The 22,638-nt window shown below is 45.2% G+C and overlaps 1 pseudogene; it reads left to right on the top strand.

Moving 5' to 3' along the window:
* Window positions 1–3,260: 3,260 nt before the first annotated feature.
* Window positions 3,261–3,607, top strand: LOC144770952 (large ribosomal subunit protein eL30 pseudogene; annotated as a pseudogene).
* The last annotated feature ends 19,031 nt before the right edge of the window (window positions 3,608–22,638 follow it).

Raw genomic sequence — 22,638 nt, 5'->3', positions numbered from 1 at the left:
ACTTTACGCACAACCTTCAATTTACTATACATCCCAATGGGTTTCAAATTGTGACCTGCCTAATGAATATTGATGGGGCAGCTCATTTGCGACCCCATTGGGAATCGCAGTGTCTGAGACACATTAGTACATTTCATTTTGCACCTCACAAATGGCAAGTCGCTAAAAATCGTAATTTGCGAATCACAAAATGTAATGGTCGTACATCAGGTCTTAAATCATTTCAGATGTAATGTGTTATGATTGCTACGATTTCATATTCTATGAGTTATATAATATGCAAGGTGATAAACAGTGCATAGAGAAAGAGTGAGTTATAGATAAAGTAGTGTGGCGATGCTGTGGGAGCAGCTGTTTTTTTGTTGCTCCAGCCGGGTGGGAGCAATGTAACAGAAATGTCTTCCCTGCCTGCGCTCCTGCAGGCAGGGCCGACATGCCTACTCCCACTCTGTGGAATCTTAAAAACTGTTCTTGCCAGGTATTAGAAGATATATGTTTTCCTGCCTGTGCTCTTGCGGGCAGGAAAACTACTGTGTCGAAGGGGTGGTCTCCACCGACACAGTAATTGAGCTGGACCCGGGATTGGGATCCCTAGGGCCTGAACAGGCTCAGGGAGGGGGTACACGTGGGTCCTCCTCTCTCTTTTAAGTTCACTTTCGGGATGGGGTCCCTGCAGCCTTTCACAGCTCAGGGAGGAGGGCTGCATTTCCCCCTCCCATTATTTTCCTTATCGGCCCCAGGGGATGGGGTCCCCGGGGCCTCACAGAGGCTTGTGGATGAGGCCCACATGCCTCAATCCCCAAAAGGAATATTTTGCGCTGCTCCCCCGGGCCCTAGCCCACCCCAGGGGTTTCCTCTGAGACTTTGCAGCAGAATGTAAAAAAAGGTTTTGACTCCAGGCCTAGGAGGTCTTTAACTTTTTTTCTAGGACTCTGGACTGAGTCATGAATCTTACGATGGCTGCTTGTTTATGTGGTGGCAGTCAATCAGATCTGACTATGAGATCTGTCTGCCCTGCGGATCCTCTGCAATTGGATATATACAAAGTTTTTTTAATATGAATTGCTCAAAAACTACTGAACAGATTTACACCAAATCACAAAAAGCACTCTTTCTGGATCATAATTTTGCTTTCGGCCCAATTGGGTGTAAATCCGTTCAGCCGTTTGGGCTGTAGCTGTATCTAATGTTACTAGAAGAAAATTAATATGGAAAACACGTCTTGCCCCCCCCCCCTCCAATTTCTCTGCCCCCACCCCCATTTCTCTGCCCCCACTTGCCAAAATGGGGTAAAGGTGAAGAACTTTTTTGGGAAAGTTTTGTGGAGAGTCATTAAATGGCGCCAAAGTTATTAGGAAAAAAAAATTCCTATGGAAGCATGACCCTTCCTATAACTACCCAGTGGCGGGGTAAAATATATGTATATATGTATAAACACAGGTTTTGATCATGGCTGATCAGTCCTACTTTTATGTCACTATATATATACACACCTAAACCATCATGCCTCTATGTGGTATTTTGGGAAACGTAGTTCATTTAAAAAAGTTACAAAAAAACTGAATGCTACTGCAAAAGTCTTGCTGTGGATTTTATACATTTATAGTGAAGGATGTTGATCATCAAACAAGCTATCAATTGGAATGAATTGATAAATGCTGAGGTGTCACATGAAAAAGACGTGCAGGGATGAAAAACTGGAAGATCATATGAGGGCATGGTTGGCAATCCTCACAGAATTATTAATGCCGCCGGATGAGCTACCTCCATAAATAGAGGGGGCAGTGAGAACCTGATTCAGGTGATGTGGAGACCTATTGATGCAGGGAGACTGACTCTGATAACCCCATTCAGACCTTGAGCGATTATGGTCCATCTGGCCCTCTATTCATGACCCTAATGTAAATCCATATGAATTACTCTTCACTCACACATGGGAATCTCACCCGGGGGGCTCAGCCATTGGGGGGGGGGGGGGTATATTATGTAAATGCACTAGTAAGGGCCCGATTACAATGCCGTAAGAAATGGCTCCAACCCTCGGTTGGAGCAGTTACAATGGCATCGTAATTGGCTGTTCGAATTCCTTTCCGACAGACCAATTTTGATAGGGCCGGTCGTAAAGGAATCCAAACCAGATTTCCGAATGGCCTCTGATGGGCCTGGAGAGCCAGTCTGCCATTGGGAAACCCTCCAGTAATTCCTTGGGTGGCTCTTTCTGTTACAATGGCACAGAAAGACTGTGGGAATCTGACTTTGGGGACCCCAAGCAGGGCTCCCATGGGTGCAAGGCCGCCAGATGGCCGGGGATGTTGATCCCCGCACCCGGTGGCAGGTACCTTAAGGTGTGCCAATGGGTGCAGGGATGAACTGCACCTCAGCTCTTTACAATGAGAGCTTGCATACCGGTTGGAATGCATGCTCTCATTGTAAAGAATAGGAGGTCGCATCCTAATTGCTGGGTTGGGACCAACGACAAGAGGTCGTTCAGTCCCAGTTCCCGAACGATGTCGGAGGGACTCAGGTCTGTCCGACATCGTAATTGGGGCCTTAATCGAGATTTAGCACAGTGGCTCCCTGATGTTAAAGTGTATTTCTTTGTCCTTGAAATACTAATAAAAATGATAACTTAAAAAAAAAAAACGTTATCAATTGGAAAGTCACTGCACTGTGGTTTTCATGAGTGTGGATATATTTTAAGTGTTCATATTACATGTGTCCCGTTTAAACTTATGTGCCCTTATATAGCTGTAAATATAAGATCACTCTGCCGATTTCTGCTTCTATATTATGGATTACCACATGCGCATTAGTGCAGTACTTTTGATGCACTTTTGATGAAGTGGGGTATTGTGGATCATGTTGTCTGACATTTTACTCAAACCAAAACATTCCTTTTGATTATATGTCCATAGCTGTGTGTCAATGCAGTGCCACATTTATCCACCAGTATCGACCAACATGTTATCACTCAATTGTTTCATTTCACCTGAGGAGTCTTTTGGCTTAGCTTCTAAGTGAGATTACACCTGATGCACTACATCTTCTCGCAAGTGCACATGTAATTCTATTATCTCACAGTATGCCACTGCACTTAATTTATCCATATTGTAAGAAAGTGGTTTATTATTTGGAGTGGGTGACTATCCACCTCAAGCAATAATCACACCCCTTGTTGGAGTGAACCTTCAAAGTCATTACATTGCCTTTTCGCCCTACCTGGCCATATTTGCAGTGCAGCTCTGCTCTTCAGCATCAGGATGGTGGCCGCCAAGAAGTCAAAAAAGTCCCTTGAGTCTATTAATTTCAGACTCCAACTGGTTATGAAAAGTGGCAAGTATGTGCTGGGATACAAACAAACGCTGAAAATGATTCGCATGGGGAAAGCTAAACTTGTTATCCTTGCCAACAACTGCCCTGCTATGAGGAAGTCTGAGATTGAGAATTATGCCATGTTGGCAAAGACTGGTGGGCATCACCATAGTGGGAACAACATTGATCTGGGAACAGCTTGTGGAAAATACCACAGAGTATGCACATTGGCAATCATTGTTCAGGTGATTCCGATATCATTAGAAGCATGCCAGAGCAGACTGGCGAGAAGTAAATCCTGAGCGACTTTTGTTCGAAATAAAGCTGGTTTCAGAAAAAGAAAAAAAAGTCATTACATTAACCAAAAGTTCAAACCCCAGGGAGGTGCAGCACAGAGCCGACAGGCTCAACTTAAGGCAACGTGTAAATTATTAATGTATTACCAAAACATTAATAAAGTCAAAAAGCAGAACAATAGAAATCCCAAACTGAATTATAGAAATAGAGAATAATCTAATTCAGAAAATAAAAAAATCCTATAAGGGGAGCTGGAGATATGACATTTTAAAGTTTTAAGTAGGAGCACCAAGAAGCATTTAGTGCTGATGATAGTCAGTGGTTGCGGTAGACCTGGACCTAGCCGCAAAATGAGGTAGGCCATGATGGTGCACGGGTCGGATACACAAAGCAGGTTCGTGCTGTTCAAAGATTTTACCTTCTGATTTAGGGACACATTTTTACACTGGCAGCCCAGTAGAGATATCTAGAATTTCCTGGAAGGTCCAACGCAGTGGTTCAAAAAAATGCATTTAAAGATTCACAGACAGCTCTATCAACATGACGGAGCCGTATGTCAAACTTTCTAGTTTTTTTAATTTTCAAAACCAAAACCCCACAGACGGATTTTGTTTTTAAAAATAAAAAAACCAATGTCCCACCTCACCATAGCAAGAGGTGCATTTTGCAGTTCTCACTGCCTCTTACTGCTAGGATTCTCCTAGTGATGGGTAGTGAACACTGACCCGTTGTTCGCCCATCTAAATTAGGTGGGTGAATATAAAGGTCAACCTCCGATTGCCCTTACTGCGTCAATAAAGGTGTGTAACCACAGCAGAAATGGAGTAGTCTTCGCCAACGTTACATCTAAGGTCTACCCGCATTTAAATTAGGTTGGCAGACCATCATGTTGGTGGAAAAGGTACCCTGTCGCCAAGGCGTACTCTTTCCTTCAACATACAAATTTGTCCGCTAGACCTTAAAGTCGCTAGCCACCACAGGACTATACTTCAAAATCCTGGGGAGGCACTTAGCGACTCACAGGGTGTCAGGCAGAGGCCAACAGCTGGATCTAGTCCAGTTCCAGGTGCCACTGGTCAGCTAGGCAGTTACAAGAAAGGTCTCTTGTAGCTTGTGCTATCCATATAGCTTGAACATGAGATCGGACTTATGTTTCTTGAAGTCCACTTCTTTATCCTGGATACAAAATTAAGCAGGTCCAGTCCTTCAGGGCTTCTCTCATGTCACAAACAGCAGGAACAGTCCTCTTTTGTTCTTACTCATCTCCAGGAGTATTCTGAAGTGAGTGCCTGGACATGCCGAGCCACATTCACGGCGGCACAAGGTAGTGAGTGGAAATGAATGCTCGGCATGCCCTAATGAATGGAGTAAAAGTTCTCGGGGCCAGCCCTACCCACTAAGGACATTTTCAAGATGGTTATAGTCTTCGGCCACACTAAATATGGACTCTGAGGGCTAGGAGTGTGTTGGGAGTGTACTATTGTAATCCTAGTGCCCTCCCACATCTAACAGCACAAACCAGTCTGAAGCAGCCACAATACCCCCAATAAATCCCAAAGAAGTCTGGTATGAAAAAAAGGGTTTATCAGTAACCAGACAGTGGGTACATTGGGTATACAAAGAATTGTCTTACCATCCCGTTCCCATCCTTTTAAGTGTTTCCCCCAGTGTTATATGTAAAACCCAGAGATAGAAGTCTGGTAGGACAAAGAAGGGTCCTTCAGAAAGCAGACATTGGATACACGCCAATTGTCATGCCAATTGTCTTGGCATCCTGTTCTCGGCACTTCAAGTTCACCCCAAAGTTTTAACTCAGCAGACCTGTCAAGCAAGATTGGACACTTCAATGTTAAAAATGCGGCCCACAGCGAGACCCTGCATTTTCTATAAGGTTCCAGAGGATTCATCCTTGCCCATTCAGGTTAGTCTGCGGTTTGTTCTTTGGGGGCATTTCAGACCTTTTTTTACGCATTTTGAAATGCTAATCCCTGGCTGGGAAAAGTTTGAGATCAAAAGCAAATTAGCCTCCAGGAACTTCAGGCAAGGAAAATAGTTGTTTAAATATTTTCCTAGTTAGCCCTATTCCTGAGCTAGAGTATTGTGCATTTTATCTGTACTATGGCTTTCTACATAGGGCAGCTAGACCTGAACACAGTGAAAAATAGCATTTAGGCACTAGTCACTTTAAGGGCATTTTAACATTAAATTTGACCATGTCCTACTTTTAAAGAACATACATCCTGTTTTGTGGCCCACAAGGCCTACATGAGGGTGGCTTATTAATATTTAAAAGGAAGGTTCTGACCTGTCATAAGGGTTTATTTTGACAGATCGAATTTAAGTGGTGAATGACCACAGGTAAGCTACAATGTTATTTTATGGTAGTTGGATTTGTAAAGCTCACTATAATTCAAGAGGTTATCCTTGTGCTGAGAAGGTGTGTGTGCCTAGCACTGCCTAATGCAGGTTGGTTAATTAAAAAGTAGGTATTCAGCTTCCAATGGAATTCAAGAAGAGAGGAGGAGGATCTGATGTGGAGAGGGAAGACATTTTAGGAGCGAACACCCATCCTCCTGATCTGGTTCTGTGTATGTTTAAGATGTTGCAAATAGGAGTTCTGCGGGCGGAGTTGTCTGGGACTTTGGTGGAAGGAGATGCGACTGTTTAGGTAGGTCAGGCCTGAGTTGTGTAGTGCCTTAAATGTGTGTGTGGACTGGAGAGTTTGAATTGAGGACATTTGTGTAGTTCAGTGAGGTGTGGTGGGATGGGAGGTGTGTCAGAGGTTCAGGATTAGTCTGGCTGCTGAGTTCTGGATGGTATTCCAGAATGGTAGGACTGCTGCCATATTTTACACTGTCACTTTAATCAATGGCTAAATAGATGTTTTAACTAACATACCCTGGGTACACTTTGCATCATATACTAGGGACGTATATGCAAGTTAAATATACCAATTAGGACTATGCCCATTGAACCAGTGTTAAATGGGAAGCATGCACACTTTTTTTTACTGGTCAGCAGAGTTCCAAAGCCAGCAAAAACAGTTAAGGCAAAAATCTGGGCGGACATCACATAACAGATTTTAATTTCCTACACACTTCATACAGCATGCTATGCCTCAAAACTAACAATGAGCTTTCTTCCACTAATTAACCTTTAAGTAGAATCAGATTTGACACAATTCATCCTTTTGTAAGTGAATATGTAGCTCTTCATCATTGTTAAACCCATAAGACATCCTCGTATACATCCTGATGATGGATTTGGAGTCTAACTGATGTAAAAGGTGAGTTCTGTAACCTTTCGCTCTAATTTTTAAATAACGTATCTATGCCATAGTATTTTATTGTTTTTTAATCATCGCTGTGATGTTTCATGTAATGCTTGACTATGAGATAAAATGGATCCTCATTGTTTACATCTGTTATGTGCTCCAGTTTTTGTAGGGTGTTTGTACTGCTGCCCGCATATTTTAATTCACAGCTACATTCAGGAACATAGCCAGAATATTGCAAGTTACAGGTTATCGTTTTGGTAATTAAGATCTTTTTGTTGTTCTTATCCATTATTTTTTATGAGTTCTTGGCAATTTCACATGCTCCACAGGTTTGGCATTTATTGAACCCAACTGAGAGGCTTTTAACCAATTTCTCAGAGCAGGTGTGTATGAAATTGGGTTTTTAGTTGAGGTGTCAGATTGACCATAGAAGTCACTAAATAAACCTGTGCTGAACTCTATGGTAGCTTGACACAAAAGCAGGTAGGCGTAACCTAGAGGCAATGTTTAAAGTATTTATGAAGCATTCCAACAGTAATAAAGTGAAAACACAACACAAGAAAAATCAGAAACCAATTTAGAAAAGGATCACTAGTCAATATCGTGGTAAACAATATTGTCGTAAAAGATAACGTGTCAAAAATATTGCTTACCATAATAGCGTGATCCAATACTTACTAAAAGTTAAAAGAAATCAGAAAGAAAATATTGTTTGACACTAATATGGTCCACAATTTGACAAAAATATCGATTTTTTTTCAAGATAGAGTTTAAAGTAGTAAATGTTAAATATTGTAATATATAATTTTTACGAAATGTAAATTAAATATATTCCACTAATATCTAATACAATAAATATATACTTACATGAACACATATGTGTTTACATATACTTAGGTAAATCAAAATATATATACAGATAGTGTAACTTAATTAAAAAAAATGTTTACATTATATTAATATTTCTAGTTTATTAATATGAATATATGTATATATATATATATATGTATATATATATATATATATATATAATCATATGAATGCATTTAAATTATTAAATTTAATATAATATCAAATAAATTGTTTTCTTAATTAGGGTAGCATATGTGTATATATATACATATATATATACATATATATATATGTATATATATATATATACACACACACACATATATAAAAAAATACAAACACATACATACACAATAAAACAATAAAACCATAAAAATATGAAAAATGTAATACAATAAAAAATATTAATTTGTGTACCCAATGAAAAATAAAAAATGTAAACATCCATCCAGCACATTTAAACAATTCTATAAACACTAAAATACATTTTAAAATAAAAACAAATAATGTTAAATATAAAATTATAAAACAATTAATGCTATAAACTCTATTTAATCAACATTTTTAAAACTACTGGATTCTAAGAATATTTAATATACTATTCCCACTCTAGTTTATGCAAAAGTAGGGAAAGCATTGGTTTCCTGGGGGTGAAATTTACTATTCACACTCCACTCTGTGCAACAGTAGGGAAAGCCTTGAATTTCAGAGGGGTAAAATGTATTATTCCAACTCCAGTCTGTGCAACAGTTTGGAAACTTTTGGATTGCGGAGGGGTGAAATTTACTATTCCCACTCCAGTCTGTGCAACAGTAGGGAAAGTGTTGTATTTTGGACTGGTAATATTCACTATTCCCACTCCAGTCTGTGTGACAGTAGGGAAAGCATTGTATTTTGGAGCGGGGAAATTTGCTATTCCCACTCCAAACAGTAGCGAGAGTGTTGGACTTTGGCGGGGTAACATTTACTATTCCCACTAGATTATGTACAATAGTAGGGAAAGCACTGGATTTCAGCGGGGTAAAATGTACTATTCCCACACCAAACAGCGCAACAGTAAAGAAAGTTTGGACTCTGGAGGGGTTGCATTTACTATTCCCACTCCAGTCCATGAAACAGTAGGGAAAGAATTGGATTTTGGAGTGGTGAGATTTACTATTTCCCCTTCAAACAGCGAACAGTAGGGAAATTGTGAAATTGCCAAGAGGTTAATTTTACTATTCCCACTGCCTTCTAAACAGGAGTTGGGGAAGTACTTCACTTCAAACCCATTGAATATATAAGTAAAGTAGCACCATGAATGTAAAAAATATCAAACTCTTGATATAAAAAGTATTAATTAACCAATATATATATATATATCTCATAATGGGATAACGTGGCCAAACTATAAAGCTGTAAAGTGAGGATGGACTCATGGAAACCGTGAGAAAGACCATTTCTTGGTCGAAACGTCGGTGATGGTGGTGGTGGAGATTGTGCTTTAAATAAAGCAAGCAGTTACTGAAGACTACTGGAGTGCAGTGGATTCTTTGTTTGAAAATATATATATATATACATATGTAATAAGAATATAAAAACATTAATAAATTTTCATAATTACAACTTGTTAAAATAATTATAAATTAATTAATAACTTTTCATCAATTATTACCTTTACACCCTAAACCCCAACAAACCAAGCAGCCCGCACCTAAAATATACCTTAAAAAATACTTTACGTATTTAAAATTCATTATAAATGAATTAACAATAAATAAGTAATAGTTGATTAATTATTAATTAACTTCCCAGCCGAGACCCCTACAAACGTAGCAGCCAGCAACTAAATATAGTATAGCACATCAGACTGGTCGCCGGACAGGGACTTAGGGCCTGCAATGGCAGGTTGCCATCTGACAGACCGAGAGCCTCTACATTTATCAGAGGGTCTAGCAAGAGTGGTATTGAATACGTACTGGTATCTGTTAATTCTTGGTCTAGCATGCATGATATCAAAATTGAAGTTAGAGACAACAGTGACCATCTTCCGTTATGTCTAACAATAGTAGGTACTCTCATTGAACCCTTAAGCAGAAGAATTAATGTAATCTATTCATCTCCAACTCAACCTATAGTCAGTAACAATCAAAGATTCCTGAAATGGCCATTAATAGTGGGAAAAATTGAGACCATGACAAAAATATACACCTTTTCAGAGGTTATTCTTCCTTATATTGAATTCCCCGTGGCAGAAATTCCCATAGTGAATATACATCCAATCATGATAGATAGACTAAAACCGATCGTGACAAAAGCCTCTAGAGATAACGAGAAGGGTAAAACAGAGACCACTACCGGTTTCAACAGCAAAAGTCGTAAAGCAAAGCCAGAGTTGTTATTGGCAGTAAAATCTAATAATACCGAGGCACTGAGAGACAAAAGGGCAAGGTATAAAAGTCTACTAACCCAAACTAAGAGAAACTGGGATGAATGCATGTGGTCTGAGTTGATAACTGCAGCTAAAATTAAAGATCGTGTGGGCTTTTGGAGCTTAATAGCCAAAGGAAATAAAACAGCAAGAAGTAGTTTGGATCTTTTTTTTTATCCAAATACTTGGCTAAACCATTTTACGAGGATGTATGCCGAGGTTACTAGCGAAACAGTTAACACTAATTATGGAACCTTGCAAATCACCCCTGTATCTGAAAAGGGGGGGCCCTCGGCCCCCCCGCACGCATGGCGGCGCGGCGACCGTCTCCCCTCCTTTCCCCGCGTGTCATTCGACGGTGGGGGCGTGCCCTGGGGGTGCGGCCCACCGCCGATTGGCCGGCGGCCCTCCTGACCCGGATTCAATGGAGTGGTTCCGGGTCAGGGGGGGCGGGCGATAGGAGGGGCCATCCGGCCCCTCGGGAATAAGAGGTAGGGAGCGCCCAGGAGACCCCCTTGTCCCTGGACGCTCCCTCGCTGAACGTTGTGCCCCGCGTTCGGGGCCTCTTTGTTTTTTTAGTAATTTTCTCCGTTTATTTTTCAGGTGTTGGAGTCGGAATCCTGTGGAGCGGCGCAGAATTTTCGAGCATCGACCTTCGGCGACTTTGCCTGGGGCCGGCCGCGTTGTGGGGACGGCGAGCGTGTTCGAGTGTTTAACCGCTTTCGCTTTTTTCTTCTAGCGTTGTGGAGCGGGGGGCGAGACAAAGAACATCGCTTCGCGGGTCCAGCCGCGTGCGTTGTGGAGCGGAGGGCGAGACGAGGAACATCGCTTCACCGATTGCCGGAGGTCCAAGGAAGCCACGCTGCAAGTGCCGGGAGCGGCGGAGGACGCGTGGTGCGGCCCGTGTAGAGGCCTGTAAGGTATCGGGTGGGGACGAAGGGATAGCCGGTAACGACGCTCTGACGTCACAACCGGTGAGCGCGCCGGCAAATAAAAGGGGATCTGGTGTGCGCTATTGCCTTTTCATTCTGCCATACGGGTTGCAAGAGAATATTATTTGGCGCCCGTTCTCGATTATTTTGGTGCGCATTCACGCGCTTTCTCACATTTTGTGGCGGGGGAGCGTCTTATGTATTGCTAAGAGGCAGCTGTATTTTGGGATCGGGTTAGGCAATTGTTTGCGCGCGCTGTCCCACGCATTTGGCGCTCGCGACGAAAGGAAGTAAAGCAGGGTCCACCAGGGCAGCACCTGGATGGGAGACCCTTTGTAAAAATTGTACAGTGGTTCAGAGAAACGATTTCCACGGCTGCACTGCATTTATTAATGGATACTTGGGGTTCATGAGTAGAAACAAAGTGTACAGTGGTGTAAATAGCGTTTCTTCATGGGTTGTGCTTTAGTAACTGAGTGATTCATTGTGCATATCTTTACACAAAGTGAACAGTCCAGGCAATAAGGGCAGTCACAGGTGCAGTAATAGTGTGGTCTTTATAGGAGGGATATTGTGAATCATGCTGAGATAGTGTGTTTTTAGTGGCACACAGCAACAGTGAGGTTAACAGGGGTGTTCAATTGTCTCCTTGTATTCAAAGTGGGTTTGTCTAAATCTGCCCCTGTTCCATTACACGGCGCTAATATTTTTCTCAATTCCAGGCAATTTAACGACATTTTGGGTGCAATTCAACAGCGGACAAGACCTAAGGGCGTTCAGCACGCGACGTGGTGGCCCGTGGGCGCTGATCATTATCGCCGGCGAGGACGCAGGACTGGTCGGTACGAGGGGTACGGGGGGCTGGCATTCGTCGCTCCTGGTGGCCGCCGGGTGGGCCTACATTAGGTTTACTCACCCCTTACATAAGCGGACAAGCCGCTAGTGTTGCGGTCGCCGTTGCACGGTGCTGAAAGCCCCCTGGTGACCCTCCATCAAAAAGGTACACAGAGTCGGCCGGTTGTAATATTGAGAAGAGTAGGCTGCTGTTGTCGGGGGTAGCATCATGCCAGGTCCACGGGGTGGAAAGAAAGGGTCCAACATGGAGGCTATGATGCGGGCCATGATGCGTGATATGAAAGAAATGAAACAGCAGCTAGGGAAAGTAAATGAGCTGGAAGCACGGTTTAATGAGGAGCATGGTGACGCCCCAGGTCCATCGGGGAGGCCTATTCGCAAGAGGGTTGCACCAGTGCCAAGGGGGGATTTTATCACCTCACCTAAGAAGACCAAGTCCAAGAGACCCAGGGATGACACCCCCACCCCAGGGCCAGTAGAGCCGGTACCTTCCGTGCCGGCGGCGGTTGTCCCACCCCCGCATATACCTATGCCTACACCCCTTACCCCCGTGGTGCCGGTGCCTGTAGGTCAACCAGTAGACGCTGGGCCTGCTTCCTCACCGCTGCCCACAATCCCGGGTACAGGTGTGCCACACCCGGCACCCGCCCTGCCAGCCGTGTCGGTACCACAGGGCATAACCCCTGTGGTACCTGTTGTCCCTGTGGGTAATTGCGAGTCAACGCCCCCTGAATTGGTATCCCAGATAACGGCCTTGATGCCATGGCTCCAAAAAGGGGGAGCTTTTCCGAATTCCGCAGACCATGCAGCAGAGGCGGCGAAGTTTGTGGAAAAAATCAGATTGGCGGCGGTCGCCAACAGTGTTGTCTTGCCAGTATCTTCTCCCCTTGCAGGTCCAAGTGTTCCCCAGCTGGACGGATTGAATGGGCAGCCGCCCCCGGGGCCCACACTTGGTAAGGAAGTGGCATTGCCACTCTTGGGGGACGGTGTTGTACCTTCCAGGAGCGAGAATCTGGCTCAGCATGTGTCATTAGCTGTGAAAGAGATGATTTGGGCGGATAAATACGTGTACATTTATTCTTTGTTGTTGGATAATAGGGAAATGGAGCAGGCAAAAGCACTGAAGGAGTGGATGCTCCCAAGTGAATGGAGGGCGCAGTGTACTAGATTTAGGGTTGAGGAAAATCTCAACAACTGGATGCAAGCATGGGCGGTATTCACTGCAGTTAAAGCGGAGCGTCCTCCAGATTTACAGGCAGCATTGGCATGCTACTCGAGCAGGATTGTGGGGTGGAGTCAACAGTATTCTGGGGAAGCATGGAAGGGTTATGATGTCAATTTTAGGAAGGCATTGGAATTCAACAGATCATTACCATGGGACACGGTAGATTCCATGGCGTGGCACAAACAGTTTTCCGATACTGCACCTCCCCCTCAGTTCGGTGCGGGCAAGATGTTCACTAGACCGCAGCAGCCCTTTCGGCCCCCCCAAACGAGCGAGGTACCTGGGAAGTTTAGAGCAGGTGGGCCTGAGAAAAAAGGGGTGTGCTGGGATTTTAATAGGCGCACCTGCACAAGGGCCGCGTGTAAGTTTAGACATGCATGTTCCTCCTGTGGGCACCCCTCCCATCCAGAAACTACCTGTAGGTCCAAGCAAGGTAACACAGGTCAGAGGGGTAGGGGAAGGCCAGTATAATTCAAACAGGTCAGGCCCCCCCACACCAGTGGATGTGGCGGCAATGATTCCATGGTTGAACAGATACCCAGACCACACATCGGCCACACTACTTCAAGAAGGTTTTTCTAAGGGTTTTAGGATCCCGGCCGGGGGATACACGGGCAGTGCGCACTGTAGAAATCAATTATCAGTCAAACACAATCCGGCTGTTGTGGCCGCCAAAATTGACAAGGAGCTTTCATTAGGCAGGATAGCTGGCCCCTTTTCTGAAGTGCCAGTACCCAATTTTGTGTGTTCCCCACTGGGAGTTGTCCCCAAGAAAGAGAAGGGGCAATTCAGATTGATCCATAACCTGTCAGCACCTAGGGGGGCGTCATTGAATGATGCCATTGACGAGGGTATCTGTAGTGTTAAGTATGCCTCTTTTGACCAGGCTGTTAACTTACTACAGGCCACGGGACCCGGGGCGCTGATGGCGAAATCTGACATAGAATCGGCCTTTCGCCTCCTCCCAGTCCACCCGGCGGACCAACATCTTTTAGGTTTCACCTTTAGGGAGAAGTTCTACATGGACAAATGCATGCCTATGGGTTGTTCTATTTCTTGCGCCTACTTTGAGATGTTTAGTTCCTTTCTTGAATGGGCCATGAGACAAGTGACGGGCCATCAAGGGGTCATGCATTACTTAGATGATTTCCTCTTCCTCGGTACAGCGGGATCCCGGGAGTGCGCACTGGCATTGCAGGAATTTTGCGTGCTCATGCGGGCTTTTGGGGTCCCTCTTGCGCCCGGGAAGACGGTGGGCCCGACCACCTGCTTAGAATTCCTTGGCAACGAGATTGACTCAATGGAGGGATGTTTTAGATTACCTATGGACAAGGTGTGCAAATTCAAGACATCACTACAGTTATGCCTCCGGAAGGAGAAGGTCACTCTGCAGCAATTACAAGAGGTAGTAGGGCAATTGAATTTCGCTTTGAGAATCATCCCCATGGCTCGCCCCTTCTCTCGCTCCATCGCCCACGCGATGAGGGGCCTGAGGGAAAAACACCACCGCACGCGCCTATCGTCTGAAATTCGCCAGGATATGCTTATTTGGATGGCATTCCTGGAGGATTTTAACGGTAGGGTGGTCTGGCCCGGCCCGCCCACAACATCGGCGGAGTTGGGACTATGGACTGACGCGGCCGGTGGTGTGGGCTTTGGCGCCATCCTAGGGAACAGGTGGGTCGCTCAACAGTGGCCAGAAGAATGGAAGACATGGGGTCTGATCAGCAACATTGGCTTCCTTGAACTCTTCCCAATCTGGGTGGCACTGATGGTATGGCCTGAACACCTATGTAACCAATCAGTGGTGTTTTGGTCAGACAACATGACAGTGGTGGAATGTATCAACCAGCAGGGGGCGCGGTGTCCTTTCATACTTCGTCTGATCAAAGAAATTGTTCTGCGGTGCCTTAAACTGAATGCTAATTTTAGAGCCAAACATGTCCCTGGTATTTTAAACAATGCGGCTGACTCCCTTTCTCGCTTCAAAATGCAGGTTTTCAGGGAACATCTTCCCACAGCAGACCCCTCGCCAGCACACTTCCCAGCAGTACTTTGGCAGATTGGTGCCCCAGATTACAGGACCTCGTGGTCGCTAGCCTAGCCCCCAGGACCAAGACGGCTTACGAAGGGGCGTTTCTGTCTTATTGTTCTTTCTTGGGGCCACAGTGGGAAGTGCTTTGGGCGAAGGAGGATGGGTTTGCAGCCTATTTAGAATGGATGCATAAGGAGGGGCGCTCGGTGGCAGCGGCGACCAGACATAGGGCAGCTGTGTCATTCTTCGCGCAAGCTAGGGGCTTCCGGGATCCCACTAATACCTTTATGATACGTAAGGCTTTAAGGGGATGGCGCCGTATTCAGGGACACCAGAAGGATAAGAGGAAACCCATTGGATTGGCCCGGCTAACAGCCTTACTGGGCACACTGGAGACTGTTGGTAACTCGGAGTGGGAGGTGCTTCTTTTTAAGGCGGCATTCTCCCTGGCATTCTATGGGGCGCTGAGAATTAGCGAACTTGTGACAGGTTCCAAGTCAGACCTACTAGGCGGCTTGCAAAAGGCTGGGGTGTTGATAAGGGGGGACACCATGTGGGTGACTATCCAGAAATCAAAAACCGACCAAGAAGCTAGGGGTCACACCATAGTTCTGCAAAGGGCCCCCGCCAACCCGTGCTGCCCGGTGAGGCACGTAGAATCACTCCACGGACTATTGGTAGGTTCAGCGGGCAGGGCATTGCTCTGTCACGCTGACGGGAGCCCCTTGACCAGGTATCAATTCAGGAGAGTGTTCGAAATGGGGGTTAGGAAAGCAGGGCTTGACCCTAAAGAATTTGGCTCTCATTCCTTCAGGATTGGGGCAGCAACTGAGGCGGTGGCGGGGGGCCTCCCGGTGGAAAGAGTGAAGACAATTGGGAGATGGTCTTCAGAATGTTATAAACGTTATGTTCGGATTGACATGCTATGATTACTTGTCACTCACGCCTGGTCTCTTTCCGCTCTCTTACAGTTTCTCAGACCTGTTACGCAGGGGAGGAATTTGTCGTCGGGCACCGCCAATATTCATCGGCACGGAGCGGCGACCAGGAAATCATGAAGAACAATGTCTGGATTGTGGGTCATTCATATGTGAAGCGAGCAGAATGTGTCTTCCTGTCAGGTGATAAGAGGAAAAGGGCGGCACAACTAGGGTTGGACATCACGTTCTTTGGCAGAGGGGGGTTATGTCTTCACGAGTTTAGGGGATTCTTTCAAGGGCTGTTAGCACGCCAGCACTCTCCACCGTCAGTGGTGATACTTCACCTTGGGGAGAATGATTTGGCAACACTGGGCAGGCGCATCTTGATTGAGGAGATTATCTCAACGGCGGGTTGGATAGCTAGGACCTGCCCCGGGTGCACACTAGTATGGTCACAACTCATACCCCGACTACAGTGGCGGGGGGGTCATTCGGTCAGGGCGTTGAATCACTCGGTAAAGAGGATCAACACACGGTTGGATAGGTTGTTTCGAACCCCCTTGTTACAGTCAATACCTCATGGGTGCATCTGGGGTCACAAGTATTACTTGAAGGACGGGGTTCATTTGACGGAAGAGGGTAATGTCCTATGGTCTGACAATATCTGGGCTTGGCTAGAGGGCTTTGAGAGGAGGAGGGTGTCCTTAGGCAGGGGCTAGAGGGGGAGGCCAGATCGTCGGTTAACAATGCTGGCCTGTGGCGGTAAGGTCATTATCGGTGAGCACATATTTGAGGTCTGAGGGGGCGGGCATCATCCTATGGAGGTTCCCGCCCGGGGGGAGGGGCCTGCGGGCCACTCCCAGTACTCCAGGGGCAAGGTAATATGCAAAGGAGCGCGGGTAGGAGTAGTTCACGCTTTCCTTAGGCTGGTAGCCACCCCGCGCGCGTGGACTCATGACGCCACCGGCGCAGAGTAAGGGCCCTCCTTTAGTGGGTAAATGGAGTTTAGGGCGTAGACCGGGCAACTCCCGGGGTAACACTGCGCATGCGCACTTCTAGGGGGGAGGCGCAGCTTGTAGGACCTGACACCGGTAGTGACCCTGCCATATGGCCAGAAATGTACAAAAATCAAGTGTAGGATGTTTAGTTTAAGCTAGGAACAACATGTATTAGAGTTTTGTTAAGGTCAGGCTCTCAAACTTGTTGATAACAATTGTATAACTGAATGTCCTGCTGATTTTTGTATTCATTGTTGATTATGCAATTAAAACCTTTTTTAATTTCATACTTTAATAAATACGGCCGGGCGACTAGCGCCCGCCTTCCAAAAAGTAAAACATGTCTCGTGTCCACGTTCCTGGGTGTTGGGTGCCGGATTGGGGGGGAGGCGGCAGCTAGTCGCTGACCATGTGAAAAGGGGGGGCCCTCGGCCCCCCCGCACGCATGGCGGCGCGGCGACCGTCTCCCCTCCTTTCCCCGCGTGTCATTCGACGGTGGGGGCGTGCCCTGGGGGTGCGGCCCACCGCCGATTGGCCGGCGGCCCTCCTGACCCGGATTCAATGGAGTGGTTCCGGGTCAGGGGGGGCGGGCGATAGGAGGGGCCATCCGGCCCCTCGGGAATAAGAGGTAGGGAGCGCCCAGGAGACCCCCTTGTCCCTGGACGCTCCCTCGCTGAACGTTGTGCCCCGCGTTCGGGGCCTCTTTGTTTTCCCACCCACCATCCCTTGGTACAAAGTTTTAAGCAGTGTTATGTCCGGTCTAATGATAAGTTTCGAAGGTACGGACCACGGGAGAGAGTGGGCTGTTGGTGTATTTTGTGATCTGTTGTTTAGGAATTTTTCCCCTTTGTAGCAAAAAGATGTGTGAAGTGAACTGTATTTGAAGCTATGTGTCTTTAGGCCTTTTTTCCCTTTATAGCTAGACGTTGATATTGTGATTTTGAGAAACATGAGTGAACCAAATTGTAATTTAATGCCATGTGTCCTTAGGCCTTTTTTCCCTTTTAGCTATACGTTGATACTGTTATTTATTAGCCAGTGTAGTTGTCCTTTAGAATTTTTCCATAGGTCGTCGTATTTATTAGGTATGGGGCATGCGGTAAGGTCATTATCGGTGAGCACATATTTGAGGTCTGAGGGGGCGGGCATCATCCTATGGAGGTTCCCGCCCGGGGGGAGGGGCCTGCGGGCCACTCCCAGTACTCCAGGGGCAAGGTAATATGCAAAGGAGCGCGGGTAGGAGTAGTTCACGCTTTCCTTAGGCTGGTAGCCACCCCGCGCGCGTGGACTCATGACGCCACCGGCGCAGAGTAAGGGCCCTCCTTTAGTGGGTAAATGGAGTTTAGGGCGTAGACCGGGCAACTCCCGGGGTAACACTGCGCATGCGCACTTCTAGGGGGGAGGCGCAGCTTGTAGGACCTGACACCGGTAGTGACCCTGCCATATGGCCAGAAATGTACAAAAATCAAGTGTAGGATGTTTAGTTTAAGCTAGGAACAACATGTATTAGAGTTTTGTTAAGGTCAGGCTCTCAAACTTGTTGATAACAATTGTATAACTGAATGTCCTGCTGATTTTTGTATTCATTGTTGATTATGCAATTAAAACCTTTTTTAATTTCATACTTTAATAAATACGGCCGGGCGACTAGCGCCCGCCTTCCAAAAAGTAAAACATGTCTCGTGTCCACGTTCCTGGGTGTTGGGTGCCGGATTGGGGGGGAGGCGGCAGCTAGTCGCTGACCATGTCCCAAAACGGCACAAAATTCTCCCCTTGCTTTTAGCTTAGAGGAAAGGCTGGCAGCTATATATGCTTTCAAAGCCGGAAAAGAACCAGGCCCGAAAAAATCCCAGGCGATCTGTTGAAACATGACAAAGATATTTGGGGGCCTTATATCACCCGCCTTTCCAATGCCATGGTGGCAGGAACCAGAGTCCTGGAAAGGGGCTGAAATGATTCCTATTTTTAAAAGGGGGGAGTACCAAGACTCAGCAAACTATCACCTCATAAGCCTTATTGACACCCTGCAAAAGATTTATGTCAGAAAGCTTTTATCGAAACTTAATGATTGGCTAGAGGGAAACAACATTTTAACACAATACCAGGCTGGGTTCAGAGCTAGAACTAGCACAATTGACCAGATTTTTCAACTTCTTTGTATGGGTTGGAAATATACAATTTTAAAGAAAGGGCACTTCAACATAGCTTTTATAGACTTGAAGGCTGCCTTTGCCCTTATTCCTAGAAACTTGCTTTGAAACTTCCTAAAAACACATGGTGAACCCGAGGAACTCCTTGCCCAGATAATAAGATTACATGAAGATAATTATGCGAAGGTAAGGTGGGGACCAAGGGGAGAATTAACTGAAGCAATTCTCATAAGGAGGGGTGTAACACAGGGCTGTGTGCTGGCACCCACTCTCTTCTCACTATTTGTAAACAACGCCCCAGAATATCTCATGTGGTGCAGTCACGATTTTCCAAAATTGGGTGGGGTGCCTGTTCCAGCCCTGTAATATGCTGATGATACTATTCTAATCTCACAAACCCCGAAGGGCCTTAAGAACCTATTGAATTCATTTAGGGATTATTGTGCCATAAAAGGTTTAGAAATCAACTCAAACAAAACAAAACGTATGGCAATCAGACCACAAGAAAAATATTACCATCCAGGAACAGAGGCTAGCGTACATGTCGAATTTTAATTATTTGGGTATTACATTAGATACCAAACTAATGTTGTCCCCTCATTTGCAGAAAAGCAGGACCCTTTTGATCCAGAATTCTGCACCAATAGTAAAAAACACATGAGTAGTATTACTAAAGCTGTATTCCCCGCACATGAAGTATATAAATATAGGGCACAAACTGCATCTATGTACGGTGCAGAACTCTGGGGGGCTTCATGCAGGAATACGTTTACGAGGGAAGTAAATAAGTTTCCGAGGATGTTACTATGCCTCCCGGTCAGAACACCCATGATTCCAATTATCATTGATCTGAATCTAAAGCGCTTAGATCATCAACCAATTTTAAGACTCTTGTTATTCTAGGTGCGCCTATGGAGCATCCCAGAGCTAGTTAGGTGTAGAGAAGGCTTAGAATAGATCCTAAGATTCGATCAATCCCTCTCTCTCTCTCTCCCGTGGGTCAAACACGTGCGCAAATGGTTCTGCAGATTTGGGCTCAATCACCTTTAGGAAACCCCTGCCATAATAATGCAGTCCGTAAAAAAGATATTGAAAAGCACATTTTGGGTGTATTTGCAAAACAGTTGTACCCATGATTCTGTAATCAGTAGGTTGACGCCTTAGTTTCTTTTATCAAAGCCTTCTCCTTTCTTCGAACCATATCTGGACGAATTCTATCCCCAACTTGCAAAATCATTATATATGAAGTTCTGTTATGGTGTTTTGCAAGCGTATTGCAACACAGCCAAATGGGGCTGTAAAAATGGTGAGTCCAATGACAATGGCTGTTTGTGTGAATCTAACCCACCAGAAAATCACTCCCACATATTGTTCTTTTGTCCAGCAAATGGTAGTCACGGGCAAAAATGGATAAAGCCAATATGTCGGCTCCTGGGATTTAGAATATCTCTGATCTCTGATGAAATAAGAGTTTTAAAGACTGTCACTACTCAGAAAATAGTTTTTAGTGTCAGTAGATTTTTATTTGCTGTCAATCTAGTAAGAACAAAAAAAGGCATGAAATGTTAACGCAATACTCTGACATGAGACTTTTACATAATTCTATTTCCATCCTATGAACTTCTAGCTGTCACCTACTAACTGAATAGAGGTTCATTTGAAATAACACAGATTTTATATAACTCTCGCGCCCTGCACGACTTGCACTTTCATCTTGCGGACAGAGATTATATAAACTATCTAGAAGCCATATGTTTGTTCTAAAGAAAAATGTTTTAGCAATTGCACTTATTTGAACTTTAATAGCTTTAGTGGTCATTTTTCATATAGAGACTACTTTGGCGTAACCAGAAACTATACATACTTTGGCACTTTATAGTATTTGCACTTTTTTTGCGTGGATCCTGAAATACATCTAGGAATTGCATGAAGATTCGCACTTTCCAGCAATAGCACTTTAGCCATACATTAAATTCTTGCAATGAACAGATGCTTTTGTTTGTCACAAACTTTGGGGTCTATTAGTATAGCGGGTGGATCGCCACCGCCCAAACGGCAGTGTCGATCCGCCCGCCTTAACACACCGCCCGCATGCCAATTACCCCACGCCATATTATTATGGCGGGGTACCGCAGTGGACGGGAAGACCGTCTGCCGCTTTTCTGCCCATTGACGAGTCGGCCAGGGGGATAAGGGGTTGAATATGGTGGCGGTGGCCTTTCCATTTAAATAATTAAAAAGCAACTTTTTAGCACTATATTATTAAAAATGATATGAAAAAGATTAATATTACTAAAGACTATATTTACCTAAAAAATGACATTCTTGGCAACAATATTTGTGCATCACGATATTTGTGTAGCACAATATTTATTTTTCGATATTTCTGCCTCTTGATATTTTAATCCGATATTTTGTCCAAACAACTTTAGAGAATAAAGTGCATTTTAATAAATTAAATGCCACCAAAATAACAACAACCCAAAAAGTAGAACCGTAGTTATGTATTTTAAGAGTTTTATGTACAAATAGCAACAAGAAGTACAGAGAGCCAACTACAGTTATCTGGTCGCTCTAGGTGAGTCAAAGTCAAACGTTCAAGCTGACCCCCATGGAGTATTGGGTCGGGTACAGGAAACATGTTCGTACCGGTACAAAGTTTACCTTCTAGTTTCATGTGAGGACCCACAGTCAGGGATTTGCGATGGTGTTGTGGTCGGTATTAACACTAAAAGCTGGGCGCTAGACAGGAAATGTGGAGCCGTTGTTTATGTGAAAAACAACATGCGAGTGAAGTTCGGAGTCTGCAGCTGGGAAGGTCACATCGGCAGTCGGATGCTGTCTGTGCCAGCATCAGTGAGGTGTGCTTGCGTTTGTGAGGAGAATGGGGATCGTTTTTTTTTCCAATGAGAAGAATCCAGAACCTCTCGATTTTCACCCGGAGTCCAGTTGCTGCAGTTTGCAGGTTTGAGGAGCTCAGTTAGACACCAGCCAAAGGTCCAGAGCCAGGGGAGGCACCTCTTGAGGGTCAGGACACATTTCAGTAGAGGCCAGCAGCAGGGCACAGGTATGTCCATTTGGTCCTGGTCAGTTGTAAGGTAGGCTCCTGGGTTCAAGGAAAGCAGGTCCAGTCTTCCTTCTTCAGACAGCAGGGCAGTCATTCTTCTAAATCTTCCCAAGTCCAGGAGTGTTCTGATTGAAGGTTCTGAGGGCACGGCTTTTATGAACAGTGCCAGCCTGTGTGGGGGAGGGAGTCACCCTCTTTGTCCAGTCCTAACTGGCTCTGGTCAGTTCTTCCATTTTCCCTGTGTTTTGCTTCAATCCTTCTGGAGAAACAACGGGCCCAGGTGTGAGCTGAATTTGCAAGTGACAGAA

This window comes from Lissotriton helveticus, chromosome 1_1, assembly GCF_964261635.1.
Source record: "Lissotriton helveticus chromosome 1_1, aLisHel1.1, whole genome shotgun sequence".
Lineage (NCBI taxonomy): Eukaryota > Metazoa > Chordata > Amphibia > Caudata > Salamandridae > Lissotriton > Lissotriton helveticus.
The sequence above is the reverse complement of the archived record's forward strand: the minus strand, read 5'-3'. Positions and strand labels throughout refer to the sequence as shown.